This window comes from Crocodylus porosus, unplaced genomic scaffold (genome assembly GCF_001723895.1).
Source record: "Crocodylus porosus isolate Cpor-Errol unplaced genomic scaffold, CroPor_comp1, whole genome shotgun sequence".
Classification (NCBI taxonomy): domain Eukaryota; kingdom Metazoa; phylum Chordata; order Crocodylia; family Crocodylidae; genus Crocodylus; species Crocodylus porosus.
Genome location: NW_017728949.1, coordinates 57,564,024 through 57,577,768, shown reverse-complemented (window position 1 = coordinate 57,577,768; position 13,745 = coordinate 57,564,024). Strand labels below are relative to the sequence as shown.

General features: G+C 43.2%; 1 protein-coding gene across 1 annotated transcript in view; it reads left to right on the top strand.

The window, feature by feature from the left end:
• LOC109323059 (tip elongation aberrant protein 3-like) overlaps positions 1-13,745 on the top strand; it is a 30,915-nt gene that overhangs the window by 5,214 nt on the left and 11,956 nt on the right. The gene's annotated exons all lie outside the window — the stretch shown is intronic.

Sequence of the window (13,745 nt, the reverse complement as noted above, 5' to 3'; positions counted from 1 at the left end):
GCGAGGTGAGCGGAGCGGGGCCTTGGCCCGGGGGAGCGCGCCGCCCATCCCATCCCATCCCCCTTCCCGCGCTGCGGGGGCGGGGCCAACGCTGAGGTAATATCCTGCCGCCCTCCGGCAAAACCCCCCGCGCTGAGGTAAAATACCGCCAAGCCGAGGTCCTATCCCCCCCCACGTTATGATAAAATCCTCCCTTCTGAGGTAAATTCTGCACCCCCCCCCAAGCTGAGGTAAAACCCCCCGCCCTGAGGTAATACTGTATCCCCCTGCCCTGAGGTAATCCCGCCCTGAGGTAAAACCCGCCCCTCCCCCCCACGCTGAGGGGTGTGAGGCACCAGCGTCCCGTGAGGGGCATGGGAGGCAGCTGCTAGATCCCCCACTCAGTTGCCCCCCTGGTTCTGCCACTAGATTGGGGCTGCTCCATGGTTGGCACTCCAGACGGGGGCTCCTGTCACCCCCTGGCAATGTCCTGGGTATGGGCTCCTTCAGGCTGTGGCACCTGGGGCTCAGGGTGGGCAGGGGGAGTCTGATGGCATTAGCCATCATAAATGGTCAGGCGCATGCGATGCCTGCACTCGGAGCCCAGGGGCACAGGTAGCCCCTCGCTGAATGGGCGCGAGGCTGCGTTGTTGCAGCACCGAGCTGTGTAGCAAGAAGGGATCTTTGCCTGCAGAAAAGCCCAGAGGACAAAGGTGAGGGGATGTCACGTCTCTGCAAGGTGAGGAATGTAAAAATAAAAGAAAGAAACCAGAGAGAAATCTTACTTGCAGCCTTGTCACGTCTTTCTTACATAAAACATTCAAGCCCATCCTCCTCGTAAAGCTGCTTTTAACTGAATATTGCCCACGGCCAAATCCCCGCTCTGTTTTTTCCTTTAGTCATTGCCTACACCCTTCTTGGCTGGGCCATCTGACTCATACCCCTCCTCTCCATGATCTGTTTTTCTGGATTTGTGCTGTGTTTACTTCGGTTTGTGCCAGCTCTGGTATAACTGAACATTTTCGTGTCTGCCACATGGGTGTGAGTTTGTATCCCATGCGCTCTCTCTCTCTTCCACCTTCAACTCTGCTTAAAACTTCCCTCTTTAGTCCCTGCCCTTGATTTCGGTTTTCACTCTTCCTCATTTTCCCATCGTTCTGCATCATCTTGCTTAGACCATAATGCCTTTTGAGACAAGAAATACTTTATCTTCTGTAGCGTGCTGTGTAAAAGTTTTGGTTCCTTTTTCAAGGAAGTTGCCCATCCTGTATCTGAGTTTCCGTGCATCTGTTTCTCCCTGAAGAAGGCTACGTACGTTTCGGGACTGCCGCGTTTCTTCGGTACACCTTCAACTGCTAAAGTACACCCTATGAAATGTGATGGGGAAGGGGAAAGGAGACTTCTGTCATGGACTAGGTTATCTCAAAGTCTTCCAGGCTGCAGAGACAGCGGAAGTAAGCATTCGCAAGCGGTTTCAATAGCAATTCTGTGCTGTCAGGAAGTAACATTCAGTCACATCTGAGAGCAGATTTGTGTCACTAAATCTCTAGGGGCACATCCCCTGGAGTGGGAATCCGCATTCCCCAGGGTCAAATATCAATGGCACAGGGGTGGCTGCCACCCCTGCATTCGTGCTGTGGCATGTGGCAAGTTGCCTTGGATGGGTACTGGGGCCAGCACCTGAGCTAGCCCCAGCAGCCTTCCCTGGGGTCCTCCCAGCACTCCTGCAGCAGTGATCCAGGCGTGCAGTCAGGCTGGCAGCCGCACATGGCTGTTTTTTTCTAGCAAGGGTTTTTTTGACATCAGGATCTCCCGTTGAACCCCCTCCCTCCCAACACTGGAAATTAGTAGCACAGGAAATCCCTGCCTGCGAGATCCATGTGGTTTGCGGCATCATGGATAGGTCTGCAGCACTGCAAACTACATGTGCATGCTCATCTGGATGTGCCGTAGGGCATTTTGTTAATTATTAAAGTTCCTGAAATTTCAGTAAGTTGCTGAAATTTTCATGAAGTTCCTGAATGAAGCCTTCCAGAAACATAAGAACTGCCATCACCTAACAGGATGCCCTGGTAAAAGACTCATTGCAAAGCGCTGGATGCTTCCAGGAAGGTATACAAATCTGGGAATGGATCCAATTGCACAAGGCTGTATTGTAGCCCAGAGGGATTTTCTTTTTGCCATCACATGGGATTTCCTGTTTTTATGAAGTATGAAAGTTCCTAGAATCACAGACAATGAGGATTGGAAGGGATATCAGGAGGTCACATCTAGTCGAACCCCCTGATCAAAGAAGGACTAGCCCCAACTACATCATCCCAGCCAAGGCTTTGTCAAGCTGGGTCTTAAAAACCTCCCAGGATTGGGACTCCATGACCGCTCTGGGGAGCCTGTTCCAGTGCTTCACTAGTTGGTAGCTTTTAGTTTGTGCCCCCTGGCATATTGAGGGCATTGCAGAAACCCAACCTGTACTTATAACTTACTCCTTACTCATGGAAATACCAGCTAACATTGCTCACTTAGCCAGTCATTATGATAGACAAAGGTACATATTTCTGTTCCGTACGTGTGCTCTCATGTACACAGAGGAGGTTGAATGTGGCACAGCCTGAATCATGGCTTTAGATCTTTTGCTGTTTTGTTATTGTCAAGTTGGGAGGGAGAGGTAGCCTAGCAGTTATATTGCTAAGAAACATAATAGCATATTGCCTTGTTGAATTTCTTCCTCTTGACTCCCATTTCTGTAAAGGCCCTATGAGTAGCCTTACATTTTGGATTTGTTATCGCTTTCTCTTGAGGGGGTATGATGACAGGCTTGCAGTAGCTTCAGGGGAATTTTGTAACAATTTTGACTTATGCCATCTGCTAAATACAGCAAAAAGTGGGGAGAAGGGAAGAACGCTAGATATTTTTTACTCCAGCCACAGTCTGCATTTGATGAAGACCCAAGAAGCAGATTAAAAGTTCCTGAGGTATATACACATTTTTGATCACTAAACCTTGACCCACAGCTGCCTCCCCCTCCCCTAGTTTTCTGCATAGATGTTACTGGTTTTGTTTTTGGTCAAGTGGGAACAAAGCATAGGATTGGTGCATGATCCATTACTTTGGCTTCATCGTCTTAGTAAAAAGAAACAAAACAAATAAACAACACCACCCAAAAAAAACAACCCAATGCTTCAGGAAGTTCTTTGACTTGGACCTAATGAGTAGAGGGAGAGGGATTCATCATTAACAGATTCTTCTGCAGAACACTTCCAAGTTAACAGAGCATTAAAATTACTTCAGGAGGATTAAGTGAGTTACCTTCGTAACTAAATGCACTCTGTGAAAACTATTTAAACAAGAATAGTGAGATTTGAAAACAGATATAAGGAAGGGGTGTCAAATGCACAGCCTGCAGGCTGGATCCAGCCTACAGGGCTCCCAGATGGCCCATGAATGCAGCCATGCAGCCTGCAGCCAGAAGTCTGGGGTATGGAGCCTTGTATGGGTAGGTTAACTCCCACCACTTGCCCTGCCACTGCTGTGTCCAGATGTGGCCTGGGAGGAGCCCTGTGGTCTGGCTCGTAAGAAGGTGCTCATTTGACATTCTTGTATTAAGGCTTTACAAGTGAATGTTATACAGTATACTGGAACTAGATCCTAGTCAGTATGCTGTTAACATCTGTAACCCTGTTAGTCTCATAATGTTTTCCTTACTTGTGTAAACCATCCCATAGGGCTACTTTGTGAGTTAGATTACTCTCTGAAGCAAAGGCTTGGAGTCCTACCAGCTACTTCCTAGTGGTTCCTAACTCATGTTTTACTGGGGGGTGGGGAAAAAGATACATTACATGATACTCCAACATTGCTTACAGGTACAGGGAACCAAAAATTTCAAACTAAAGTGATAGAAAAAAGGAACAGATGATGCTACTTATTTAATCACGATTATTGCTTATGGATCAGCAAAGGTCGGGGGTTTATTGATTTAAAGAATTACGTAGTCTTATGCATTGCTCTGCTGTAAATTCACAAGCCACATAAGTACAACAGAGCCTTCTTGAACAAATTTTCCCAAAAACTTCTATTGCTTTTTGCAATTAAAATAGAGAAATAGGAGTTAGAGGACACCATCCAGGTTTGGACGCTCTGGTTTGTGGTAAGACAAGCGAGTGAGAGTCCCTTGTTAAAAAGAGTGTTATATTTTGTCTAAACAAGCATTTAGTTCAGGCTGGTTCAGGGAACAAAGATATTTCTTGAAACTGCTAGCTTTTTGCCTACAAGGACATCTTCCCTATAAGAATTAGGTCCCAAGATGCAGACCTAAGTAAAAGAGGAGACCAGCTGTCTCATGTACCACCACTGTACTGTGCTTTGGTAAAAAAGGTAGGGAAGAAACTTGTGCCTCTCATAACTTTTGCTGCTATATAGTGCTTAATTATTATTGCTTTGTTAATAAAAGTTCATTTGGGCTCATTATGAACAATCATTTAATAAAGGAGTAAATTCAAATCGGATATCAGTTGATTAACAAAAACAATTAAGGCTGCAGGATGGAGCTTAAAATATTTTGAACGTTACAAAAAAGTATAAAAAGTTTTTAAAAAGCCCCGAGTTCTAGTAAACTTTAGGTGTATAAAATGCATATGTAAAACAAGATGAAAAAGGTTATAGATTATTTACATCTGAAACTTGTGGAAGCTTAGAGACAAATGAAAATGTATCAAAAGACCAATACTGCAAATAAGTGAGTATAGTTCTATTAAAAAACTTACCTTATTTCGGAAAACTAAGCTGCTCATCCGTTTAGGAAGTCATGATCTAGTAAATATAACTATGCAATGAGTGTATAAATATTCAGTTCCTGAAGCGGTCTATATTTTTCCTCTATTTTCTGAAATGATTAGTTTTTCTATTATGAATTAATGGTGCCACACCAATGTGTCCTAAGTAGTCAGGCCTACAGCAATTATGCTGAATTGTAGCTCTCTCGGCCCTCTTCCTGTACATTCTCATGTTGTCTAACAAACGGAGTTGATTGTGGTAGTTATTTTAGGAATTAAATGGCAAGAGGTCTCTAAAAGCAGGAACCGTTTTATTCTTCACAGCTGTTTTGGATGCAGTTGTTTAAAATGGTTCCGAGTTTTTTGATTCCTTGAACTGGCCTAAAGATGGAGCTGCCATTTAAAATGTAAAAAAAAAAAAAAAAAATTTAGGTTTTACCAGGTTGAAACTGAGGTCAGTACGTAAATCTATAAGCAATAACTGTTGCATAGTCATGTTCATACTACAACCACTACTTTGGGAACATAGCACCCTCTACTTCCCCCCAAAAAGAGGAGATTATTTGGGACAGTCTGAATTAGAATAGTAGGCAGCCCTGAAGTACTGGCACAACAAAGTTATTCTGTGTACAAGACACCAGTTGAGGTGGGTCTTTTGTTACCACCACAGTTTGCTCCCCTTATTCACATTCCATTGTGTAAGGTAGGCAGAATTTGGCCCATAATCTATTTCATTATTTCAGGGGTCTCTTACCATTTAGAAGTGTGTACTAATGCAGGGGTGGCCAAGCTGGTCCCCAGGTTAAATATAGTTCCCGAAGAAAGGAAAGTAGTTAATCAAAAATAGAAGATAAGTTAGTGAACAGAGAGAAAGGAAAAAAAAAAAAATCTTTAACCCCCCCTTCAGTTTTCACATATTACTTACTCTAAGAAATCATTTAACAAGTTACTATATGAGCTGGGGCTGATCACTGATTGCGGCACACGCATCTTGAAAGTCACTCATCCTGCAGCTCTTCATGATGTCAAGATTTTGGCTTGTGACTGGAAGAGCCAGGGAGTTTGGCTACTGCTGAAACAATATGGAAGACTGGTACCACCACTTGCCTTTCACACTTTGTAGCTCTTCTTTAGCACCCCTGCAGTAGATTGACATGCTTTTTAAAGGACAGATTTTTTTCCCCACATTTTTACAGACAGAAAAAAAAAAAATGGAGTTATGTGGAGAAAGGCATTCGGCAAGGGCATCCAAGGCCAGTATCAGAACCAAGAAGAGAAGCCCTGGCTCCTAACTGCAAGGGAATATCCTGATCAACTGGCAACACTATACAAGACAGCATTGGGAGCATGACATGTAGAGGGTAGATTAGCTTTTTCAAACCAGTATCTGTTGGTCCTTAAAAGGAGACATACACGTTATTTAGATGATGTCTTTAAACTTCTGCATTCCAAGGAAAAAAAATATTAGTATGGAAAACTAGATGGGAACATATCTTTGATATTCAGATACGGCCACGAAATGGATTAGCACTCTAGGCCTTAGTTGCATTAAAATCAGTCAGTGAGAGCCTCTAAAATAGGCAGGCCAGGTTCTTTGGGTAGATATGATCTCTTTCATTAGACCAACTAAATAGTTTTAAAAAAGTTCTTTGCAAGCTTTCGGGCACAAACACCCTTCGTCAGGCATTGGTAGACTCTCCTTGGAAAACTCAGAACAGCACAAGGTCTCTCAATGCCCGATGAAGGGTGTTTGGGCCTAAAAGATTGCAAAGACATTTTTTTCCAACTATTTAATTGGTCTGATGACTAGTATCACAGCTACCAGAAGAACCTTGCCTGCTTATGTCCTTAGACCAACATGGCTACAACCAACAACCCTGCAGCCATTTAAATACACGCTGTCCACCAGATTTTCTCCAGTCTCAAAAGTGATTCATTTTAAGAGGGTGAACTGTCATCCAGTGTAAATAGCTTGGAATAGTCCCCAGTAATACCAGGAATCATACAAATGAAATAAGCTAAAGTACTGCATTATTTTTAATGTTTTGTGACTATTGTCACATACCTGCTTTCCCCCCCTCTTTCCATTTCCTTTTCTTTTTTTCTTTTTTTTTTAATGTGGTAGTGTTAATCATAAAATTAAAAACGGAAAAGAGGCCTATTTTCAAGACACTGCCTAAGCAAGGCAGGAGGCGATGAGGCCATACCACAGCTGCTGCATGCACATGCACATATACTCCCTCCCTCCCATCCCCCAGTTATGCTCAGTGGTGTTTGAAATTCAGATATAGCATTATGCTACTTATTTTAGTTTAGGAGCATTCCATTTGCAAAATTATCTTTGCAGGTATCCCATTTCATAGTGAGCCATCATGAGCTCCAGAATCAGGGTAGTATCTTATGCTCTGTCAGTGGCCAATGGTTCTTCACCTTTTTAGATTTGAGGCACCCCTTAGAAAGAAGCCAACTCTTAGTTTACATTTGTTTTTTGACTATGGCAAAAAATAGAACAATTTTTCTTTGCAAAGAACTCAAAAGACAGAATGGTTTTAATACTCTGGATTCCTATTTGAAATTGCTGGTTTTAATCTTCTGAATCATGTTTGTATACTTAACAATGCTAACATTGCATGACACCCTTGAAAGGATCTCAAGGCACACCAGAGTGCTGCAGCACCATGGTTGAGAATTATTGGGCACCTATACATGAGCAGTGAGGCTGCTTTGACACACCGTAATTACAGGGCTTTGAAGCAGACTCTGTTGGAACGTGGCAATTACCATGCCCCAGCAGACTCCCGTGTCTCATAACAGTGTCCCCACACCTCAGAATGGCAACAGGGGGGCACTTTAACTACAGCTCATTTGACAAGCTTTATTTAGAAGCATGCCTGCTGCCATTTTGAAGTGTGGGGAAGCTGATACATGAGACGCTCAGGGGTCTTTAATTAGAGTAGCTCTTGGAGCTGCTGTAACTCCCCTGCCCCCTGATCCCAGAGCAAGCGTATAAACGCCCAATATGCTATGCAGTACACCTTCATTTTGTGCCATGTATCATACAAGCTGCATCCTAGTGGGTTTTACAGGTTTAACTGAGGATGGTACAAAGAGAGATAGAGAACAGCAGAGGCACTGGGAGTTAAAGGTACTTAAGTCCAGGGAGGAAACATTTTTGGTTTGTTTGTTTTTTTACTACTACTAGAAGTGCTAGGTGAGAGGAAGGACTTACCTGAAGTATGGGAAAGAGATTGCTGGTGGCTGGAACTTTTGAGGAGGCAGTTGGATTAAGTGGGGAGTGTGCATGTGTGGAGGGACAGAGAAGAGCCACCAGTGGTCAGTTATTAGAGGGAAAGATGAGAAAGGGGTCATGAGATTGCCCGATAGAAAATCATGGATGCGTTCAGAAGAACAAACAAACAAAACCCCTGCTATCGAATAGGGGAGCCGGTATTTGACGAAGTGTTGTATGTATGGTGTATACAAGCACACAAGACTCCCTGAATACAAGATACTACCTTATGGAGACTGAACAAAAGTTTAGTTTCACTGTTACATTGGAACTCAAGATAGGTAGCATTTTAGCAGGGAAAAACTTTAGTGGGGGAAAAAACCAGAGAGGGTGGATGTCTTATAAGTTATAAGAAGTGATCAAACAAAAAATTGTGCAATTGGATCAGCCACTATTATTACTCATCCAGGTTGTTTATAGAAATATTGGAGGTTCCTGTAAAACTGGCTTTATAGGTCAGGAGTTTGTTTTATATTGGACAGTTAGTTAGCTAATTCATCTAGCAGAACATAGTACAGTATTTCCTTTTTAATAAAAAGTGTGGCAAATTTTGACAGAGCTGCATGCTACTTCAAAGTTTGTTTTAGTCCATAGCTATTATCTTATAGACAGATCTAGACAAGGCAAACCAGTGGTCTCCAACCTTTTTAAGTAGGAGATCACCTTTGGCACTTCAAGCAACCCAAGATCTACTGTGCACTGCTGCCAACCCCCACCCAGCAGGTAAATCTGTGGGGTTGGAGGAAGGCGGGGGGCAGATTGAGGCAGAGGGAGAAAAAATTATTTGGGGGCATGCCTCCACAGCAGGTAAGCCTCCCACCTGGCCGGGGCCCTACTCAACTTGCCTGTGCTCCTGCCTCTGCAGTGGTGTTCCTCGCTGCAGGGACATCGATCTGGCCCCTGCCCCTTCCCTCCCTGGGCTAGGACCGACTTCCTGGGCTGGGGCACACACGTGCATGCAAGTGGGCACTCAGCCCCCCACCACAGCCTTGGATCAACTCCAAGAGGCTCCGAGATCTACTGGTGGATCAAGATCCACTGGTTGGTGACCACTGAGCTGAATCCTCCTGATTGACCAAAGCTTCATTGGCTTATGTATTGCTAATTATGGTTTTTTTTACATGTTGAACTGTAAGCAACTCAAGTTATTCTGTGGGGAGCATGGCAAAGTGCCTAAATTAAGGGCTGAGAAACTGGGCCTCCCCTAATCAGAGCCAGTTATCACTGTATTTTACCGCAATCCTGAACCAGAGCAAGTTAAATTGTGTAACTACCTTCAGCAATCAAAGTTAATTCCCACTTTTGCCTGGAAGAGGGCTTCTAATTGGACCAGAATGCAACACTGCATTGTTATTTACCTTGTTAGGTACCCTGACAGTCTTCCCTAGATGGACATGTACGCATGCTGATGTTAAAAATACAAGGTTCTTGTTTCTCATTGCAACTTAGTCTTGGGATTAGACCTCATAAGTTTTATTCCCACTCTACTTCCCCTAAACTTGCACTGTACTGTTTAAATAAAAGAGAAATCTAAAGAAACTTTTCAATGGGAGATAACCAAAAGGTGTCACTATAGCAATGTAATGGAAAGCTCGATGTGGATGGTTACCCTTTGTTATTTTTTACTTTACTTGCTGTTGCCATTTTTGTGTTGCTTACTACCACACTTTGATGATGGAAGGGTTTCCTTATGCACCTGACTGGATATAGCACCCATGAGGCACAACTGCTTGCCTCAGTCTTCCTCTACAAAATTTCAGCCACGAGGGTTTTTTCCAGTGCTGCATTAACCTTATTCAAGCTACACAGGAGTAGAAGCTTCACTTAAGATGGTTTTCTTAGTTTTTACTCAGTATATGCAAGCTAGAGAATTAAATTCACTAATCTTAAACAAACAAAACAAAAGGTGAGACTACCACCTGCCTCTCACCCACTTGCTGTGCCAAGCATAAAAAGTTACCAGCCTGCAGTTTTACTTGTCACTAGTTTTCTGACTAGGTGCAGTAAGACGTACCCAGGCTTGCTAGTTTTCTTCTGCAATGAGCAGCAGAAATGGAGCTGTCTTGTCTGTAGGCCTCCAGCAGATGAGTTAATTGCTTTAAATATGGTTCACATTTGGTATGAGCATTTAAAGTAAATTAATTCTCATTTAAATTGAAACAGTCAGTCACACTCAGGGAAGCATTCTCTAACTATTAGAGTAGATGATGATTAGGATATTTGGATTAGATCTCCACATTGTAGATAAGAGTACATGTAAAACACAGTAGCAGTTTCATAGCAACATTAAGTACAACATCTTAGGACAGAAACAAAGCAAGCCAGAGTCATTTAAGATTTTAAGGAAGATTTTTAGATTAGAAATGGTACCATCAAAGTTAATTATAGTGGAAATACATCCAGAACACCCATGTTTTGTTTTTTTTTTGTGTTTTTTTGAACATTTTAGCAACCAGAAGCAGCAAAGCACTTAGTTCTGCATCTTGACTGAAACATTCCTGCCCATGGTAGGGGGTCAGACTTGATGATCTGCTTAGGTCCCTTCCAACCCTACCAACTGTGAAACATTAAACTATAGCTGATAAAGCATTTCATCAAGCTAGCATCTGTCCACAACTTACAGGTCAGTATCAGAATACTTCCACCCCCAAAGCAGCAACAGGACAAGAGAGCAGAAGCTGAATTGTTCTTTAAATCTCATGTATTGCATTCTACCCCCACCTGTCAGTTTCTCAAAGTTGCATTAAACTCAAAACTATCCACAACATATCAGTAACTTAATACTCCCCTCCCCAACTATCCACACAGGAGAGCTTTACCAAACCCCTACCTGCACTATGCATAAACTCTACATTGTCATGACTCCCAACCAAACAGCCATTATCATGATCATCTTCTCTACAGCAGATGAGGGAGAGGAGTCCTTATTTCAAGGGTCCCTGACTCCTCCTCTTTCCCAGCATACTTTACCACAAGTGACAGCTCTTTTTTCTTGAGCAGATACCAGAGTAGCTCAGTGAGTTTCAAATGACTCACAGTTCCATTTTTTGCTAGCACCAGGTCCTGAGACCAAAAGCATGAAACTTTCCAAAACCTACCTCCTAGTCCTTGGATTTGCTCATACTGAAATGTTCTTCACTGAGGGAGAAGAGGAGTTCTTTCCTCCTTTTCCTCAGCTTTCCAGCCTTGGGATTATAACAAAATACAAATGAGAACAAGTCTCTTGTAGGTTTAAGCACTGACTTACTTTCCTACAGACCCCTTTCTTATTTTGTAGTGACATCTTTTCTCTTCCACTGACCTCCTCTGAGGTTTAGAATAATTGAAAGTGAATATTGGCTTTTTGGTTTTGCTTCAAAGTTTGTTTTAGAAAATAAAGGGTGTGGGGGCCCATTGCTTAGCTAGCTCCAGGTAGTTTTAGATTATCAGTTAGTGGAGGTTAGTGACATCTACTTTTTGCCCTTTGAGGTATCCTGTATTGTAAGTGACTGAGGAGGAGGATCTGAGTATATTAGTAGATGATAGGATCATTGCAAGACACCAATGAGATACAGCTGTGAAAAAGGCAAATGCAATCCTAGGATGTGTTGGTTGATGTATTTCCAGCAGAGATAAGGAAGTATTCATGCCACTATAAAGGACACCAGTAAAGCCTTAGATGGAATACTGTGGACATTTCTGGTCATCTCTCTACAAGAAAGAGGAATTCAAGCTGTAATAGGTGCAAAGAAGAGCCACAAGATGATTGACATGGGGAATGAAAAGGCATCTTTTGAGAGGAAACTAGAAGGCCTTGGTGTGCTTATCTTTGCAAAATAAAGGTTGCAGGGTAATCAGCAGGGAGAGAGATCTAGCTAAGCCAGGGGTGCTCACCCCCACCTCCTCCCACCCCAGGCCAGATCTGGCTGGTGGAGCAGTGTCATCCTGCCTGCAGCGTTTGCAGAGCTGACTGAAGGAGCAGCAGCAGCATTACTACTCCCCTGGTGCCAAATTTCTGGACTCATAGGGATCCTGGCAGGCTGGATAGCATGGTCCTGCATGCTAGATTGAGAGCATGGGGTGGGGCAGCGTGGGGCTTGCACACAGGGGCTGATTTGAGCATGTGAGCATGTAGGGCCAGGGTGATATGGGGCTGGATCAGAGCAAGTGGGGCCTGGGTGATATGAAGCCTGATCCAGGCATGTGGGGCTCGATCCAGGCATGTAGGGCTGGGCTGAGGCCCAACCTGCTGCACCACTTATCTGACTTGCAGGCTGGAAGGAGGTGAGTGCCACTTAGTTAAGCTCAGTGGTGGCCGAAAGGTTGATCTCTATTGAGTTAAGATAAAGGGCAATGTTAGCACAGGAATAAACTGGCTGTGAATACATTTAAAGCTGGAAATTTCAAAGCAGAGTGGATCTAAAGCAGCTTTCCAATAGGAGTACTGGAGGCCAAATCCTAACTAAATCAATTTATGAAAGATATGACATGACATGACATGTTTGCTTATGACAGCAAAGCACTGCACTCCATGAGCCAGGATATCACATCTAGTTTTGTGGGAGTACTGCCTGCCTTTGAATATAAAATGTCCCTGAATTTAAGACCCACCCACATTTTCTCCAAAAACAAAACATGAAATTAAGATACATTTACAAGGATATAATCTCTAAGGTGCAAATGAGGTTGTTGTTTTTTTTAACTTGAATTAAAAGCAAATAATTTTTACAAGAAATAATGTTGTTTTAAAAAGTGTGCCTGTCTTATATTTAAAGGAATACGATGTCACTCCATACTGGACCCGGGCCAGGCAGTTCCTAGAGCACTTGCTGTTTAGCATGCTTGCACAGCTGTTGTACAGCTTGCACAGCGTTGACTTGATATTTTTGAATGTGCTCTGCCTAGTACTTTAATCTGTCACCTTAGATATCAGCCCTTTGCCTCTGCCTTCATTCCTTTCATTCTGTGCTCTGGCCACTGCCAAGTGTGTGCTATTAGAGCCAATTTCAGAATGTCTCTGGGTACAGCTATAAGGACTGAAAGGAATTTTCTGTGCTGTCAGAAAATAAGCAGGCTTTATTTTAGCAATGCTCCAAACATTATTGTAGAGGTTTCCTCCCCAAAGTAGATGTCTGCTATCTTTGCATAGAATACAGTGACATCTCGTGGCAAATTTGGTCAAAGTAAAATTTAGCTTTCTCTTTAGCTGTGCTGCTCCAGCTGCCTTTGGTAGTGATAAATTGAAATTTAATCCAGGTGATTTATGCATACAGGTTTTTTACATCTTTGTATGGACATCTTCCCAACTTTGTATTAGATGCAGATTGCCTGAAGCTGTTATTGAAAACAGACCTTGTACCAGTCCCTGGGCTGTCCTTACAGTACCACTTCTACAGACTCAGTACAATCTGTACCTCTTCTCACTTTCCTTCTCACTCCAATCTTAACCTGTTTGCTGTTAAGATTGAGTCAGTACATATAATACTCTTAACTCACGTCTGAATGTCATAATCAGTGTTACTCCTATGGACCAAAGGTTTCATAGTGTCATAGTTTCTAGGGTCGGAAGGAACCTGAGTAGATGTAGTCCGACCCCCTGCCATGGCAGGAACGAGTATTGGGGGTCAAACGACCCCAGCAAGGTGTTCATCTAGCCTCTTCTTAAACCCCCCCAGGGTAGGAGCCTGCACCACTTCTCTTGGAAGTTGGTTCCAGATCCTAGCCGCCCT